Genomic DNA, 4,745 nt, shown 5'->3' with positions numbered 1-4,745 from the left:
TAGGTGTCCTTGGGCAAGCCGTTGGATTTTCTGCATCAAAGTTTCATCATCTGTAAAAGGGGATCAATTATTTCTCTTCCTCTGGAGAGTATTTTTAGGAGGATGGAATAAACTAATGTAGCTAAAACTTAAAAGTATACAACGCACAAGCATGGGAGGTACTGGCTGTGGTAGGCACTATGAGGCATCACAGGAAAGTGACAGATCACTGACCTCAGAAAGTTCAGAGATGGGTCAAATGCATGAAAAGAAGAAGCAAGCCAAGTTAGCATAGAGGAAAGGGTCCTGGACAGGGAGGAACAAGCCATGAGTTGTAACCATCACTCTACCACTCACTCCTTTGATGCATGATTTGTGCAAGTTCCTTCCCCACTCTGGGCCTCAGTTTCCCCAAAGGAATTAGGCAGTTGAATAATCTCTAAGGCCACCCCAGGCTCTGACTTCTATAGTCTTATGACAAATTGAGCTGTAATATGGATGTAGGTGGTGAGGAGCAATCTGAGCTTCAGAAGGAGATGAGATGGAGCTAGACATCCGAACCAGGGGAAAAACTTGTTTTGGCAAAATGGAATGCTAGGGACATTCCAAGTGCGGAAATTAACCTTGCTAAGGCCCCCAAATGGGAAGTGAGCAAGGCTCAAGCAAGTGTGTTCAAACAAGTTCAAGTAGTTGGAACCTAGAAAAGAATGGTGAGGAGAAAGGTAGAGCGGTATGGAAGACACCTTTGGCTTCTGAGCCACGTCCACATGAGGGAAGATGGGGAGGAAGGAGTGGGCAGTTTGGGTGGGCTCTTCGCACCAGAGTTCTAGAAGCCTGGCTTGCTGTTCTCTCAGCCCACAGCTGTATCAAAAGTATCACAGCCTTCTGGGAACTTTCTTGGGAGGAACACGCCATCACTACGCTGTTGTTTCTTGTGTCCGTTCAGAAATTAAATTTGATGTTTCTCAGCTCTGCCAGGGCTTGATCCCTTACAGACACTCTCCCTCTTGCTGCAGAAAGACTGAAGTGGGCTTGGGGTGGTAGGTGAGGGAGGGAGCATTGATATGGAGCCACCCTGTTAAGATGGATTCCAGCAACTCTCTCTGTGTTGGTGATTCTCTGCCCTCCCACACTCTCCTTCTGCATGGAAGTCTGGCATGTGCACCCCTGGTCTCTGGAAAGGCTCAGACAGAAGGCCACTTTCTTTTTCTCATTGACATGTCAGAGGTTGTAATGAGATCTTCATTGGAAATGTTGATTAAGTGGCTACTGCTCCAAGGGCAGGACTGGAAACAGTGATCCAACTGATAATCAAACCATTCATGACCCATGTGAAAGATTTCCTGGTGATTTCCTGTTTGTGAAGGGATGGAGATGGTCAAGATGGCCATTCATTCATTCAGTACTCTTTAAACCACTTGCAAAAAGAGTTCCCAGATACTGAAGTACCCCTTCTCTGTAGCTGAGATGACTGAGGCCTGTCCGGCATCAGACAGATGGTAATTAGAAAGACTTTTAGGTCTAGGCCCATGTGGGAGGTCCATGACTTTTTGAAGGAGATGGGAGTCTGATGGGAGGAGAGCCACGTATAGCTATTGAGCCAGTTGTTTGCAAACTAAGAGAAGAAATAAAAACCTTAAAAAATGGAAACTATTCTCATCAAAGCTTTCTCATTTCAGCTCCACCCAAGTTTCTCAGCAAGTGTAAAGTTCAGAAGAGAGTGCAGGGTGGTGTCAAGGGTCAAAGGACAAGGACTACCCTCTTTGACTTTCATGAGATTAGTTGTCTAGACAGAGCACTCCTTATCAGTGAGCAAAGCCAAAAAAACTTTATGGACTTGCAATCCAAAAAAAGAGAAATCTCTTTCTCCTCTTCCCTCCTTCTGAGTTCATTTTCTATTGACTTTATTTCAGCTTCCTTACACTCTCAGCCTTGAAGATATTTCTAACTTGCTCTTTGTCAGCATCCTGGGCTGCTCTTCTTTTGTCAGTAGCGAGTTTGATTCACATGAAAAGCCAGAGGCTATTTCGGAGCATGTGGGCAAGACCAAGGCAGCACTTGCCTGGGAATCCCTCCCAAGCTCCCAGATAACCTAGGCTTCAGTCCCTCCAGACCGCTCTGAATGCTCCAGAGTAAGTCAACTATCAAAAATCAATGGGAACTTTCCAGTGGGAAGACTTCCAAAATCACCAAAGACTTCAATTACCTTTCCATAATTGGAAAAGTCCACCAAATAGCAAAGAAATGATCTCTTTTTTTTTCCCCCTGTCTTGCCAATTGAAATGCGCCTGCTCCTCATCCGAGGCCTATTCCAAGAGAACTCAACTCAGTAACTGGAAGCAGTCCTGTCTCGCCTTTGGTCTTGGGTATTTTCGTCATTGGACTGTTCATGCCAAGACACACATTTTGCCAAGGAAAACTTTCTTTTGAAACCTCCATCTTATCCAAACAGGGAGTTGGAGTTGACTCTTGGCAGCTCCAAAGATACGTGAGTTATGAAAAATAATATATATGTGTCAGCCAACCTGTGAGATTGTCCCCAATCTGGAAAAAAAAAAGTAGCCTTAGGCACGAATCCATGTTTCCTTCCAGTAAACTAGTAAAGCCAATGCACCTGTTACAACTTCAGAGACCTTCGGAGACGTGCTATGTTGCCCTTTAAAGCCATCTGTCCTTTCCTCTAAAAGTGGCTCCTTCTACTCAAAAAGGTTTATGAGGCAAAGGAAAAGGGGGTATTAGGATGAAAAGAATAATCTAGGGTGTAGTGAATTATAGTTACTTTCTTCAAGTAGAGGCATTTAAGCTCCAGCTCTTGGCAACATTGGAAACTTTGGTCCAGCTTGGTGGAACTGTGGCGTTAGAAAACAAGGCCTTTCCAGGCTCTGCCTAACCCCTTGCGGAGTGGAGTAGGTCATCATGAAGAGAACCATGTTTATTTCCAGAAGCTGATGAAAATGTTTTACAAATATTGAAATGAATGATGTGACCTGGAAAACGGGATGTTTTATTCCCAAGCTGTGTTCTCCAGGGCAGAGGCTGCTAAAGAGAAAGAGAGGACTTTCCTGACAAATGCAGGCTCTTTGACTTCCCTCTACCACACAGATTTCAAGACTCCCTATGCTGCTTCATCCTGGGTTACTGACTTCTCTCCTAATTGCCTTTATAGCCCCTTGATATGAAGTATTGCCATTCCACACTATCGGTACAGTCACTTTTGAGAGTGGAAAGACTACTCAGAATCATAGAATTTGAAAATTGGACATGACCTTAAAGCCCATTTAGTCAGATCACCCATCTCGTGCTAGAAAGCCTTCATAACACGGTGCTCCACCAGTGACAGACGTTCACTACCAACGACACAGTTGAGATGCAGAGTTTGCACAGGGCCACATGACCACAGTGGCCAGCATAGACACTAAAGCAGATAAACCAAATTTCCTGGGTTAGGAAATCAGTGTGGTGGCTACAAGTCATCCTAGAGATAGATTCTCTAGGTTCAAACCCTGGCTCCACTATTACTCCCAGGTAACGTTGGGCAAGTTACTTAACCTCTATGTGCCTCGGTTCCTCGTCTGAAAACAATGTACCTCATTTTGTTGTTGTGAGATTAGAATGAGCTAATGCAAGCAAAGCACAATAATATTGCCTGGAATGTCTATCCCCCCTAATCAACCAACTGAGATCCTATTTATTTGTTAAACATTCTGTTATAAGTAATTTCATGCATATACATAAACAAAAATATTCGCATAGCTACTCTCATATATCAAAATAGTATAGTGAGCCCCTTACCCAGCTCCAGTAATGATCAACCCATGATTATTCTTGTTTTATCTATATTCTACCCACTTTGTTCCCAAGCCAGGTTATTTTGCAGCAAATCCCAGACCACATATTTAATGTTCACATATTCCAGTATGTGTCTCTAAGAGAAAGGGACTCTTTAAAAAAAAAAAAAAAAGTAACAATCACAATAGTGTTATTACACTCCCCAAAATTTTTTTTAAAATAATTCTGTAATACAAAATATCATCAATTATTGTCATAAACATGTCTTTCCTTTTCTTTGCTGTTGCTGTTGGAAGAGGGATGAAAAGAGGTACATCCATTACAGTTGGTAATATGCCTCTTACATCTCTTTTAATCTGTAGGTTCCTTCTCCAATTCTTCTATTTTTATTATTTTTTTCCCTTGCAACTTCTGGTCATATAATTAGGTCATTTATTATATAGAGTTTCCCAGAGTTTGGATTTTCTGATTGTATGTCATTTAATGTGTTTCTCTGTCCCTGTATTTCCTACAAATTGTTAGTTAGAACTGGAGTCTTGATTGATTCAGGTTCAATAATTTGGCAAGAGTACTTTATGGGTTGTGGTATGTATTCCTATTAGGAGGTTCAGAATGTCTGGTTGTTCCCTTTTTTTGTGATGTCGGTGGTATTGGTGATCATTACCTAGATTTATTAACTCATTGTCAAGCTGCCAGATAAAATACAGCGTGCCCAGTTACATTTGAAAGTGAGATAAACAATGAAGAGTGTTAGCATGTCGCAAATACCGCATCAGACGTACTTATATTAAACAGTTATTTGTTGTTTTCCTGAAATTCAGATTTAACTGGGTATTGTATATTTTGATTTACTAAATCTGGCAACCCTAATTAGGGATTGCAAAATGATGACATTCTAATTCTATTCTTTCTTCTTTATTTTCTAGCTGTAATACTTTTATAAAGGGGAACTTCACCTAATTTATTTGATGGCCCTG

This window comes from Elephas maximus, chromosome 18 (genome assembly GCF_024166365.1).
Source record: "Elephas maximus indicus isolate mEleMax1 chromosome 18, mEleMax1 primary haplotype, whole genome shotgun sequence".
Classification (NCBI taxonomy): Eukaryota; Metazoa; Chordata; class Mammalia; order Proboscidea; family Elephantidae; genus Elephas; species Elephas maximus.
The sequence above is the reverse complement of the archived record's forward strand: the minus strand, read 5'-3'. Positions refer to the sequence as shown.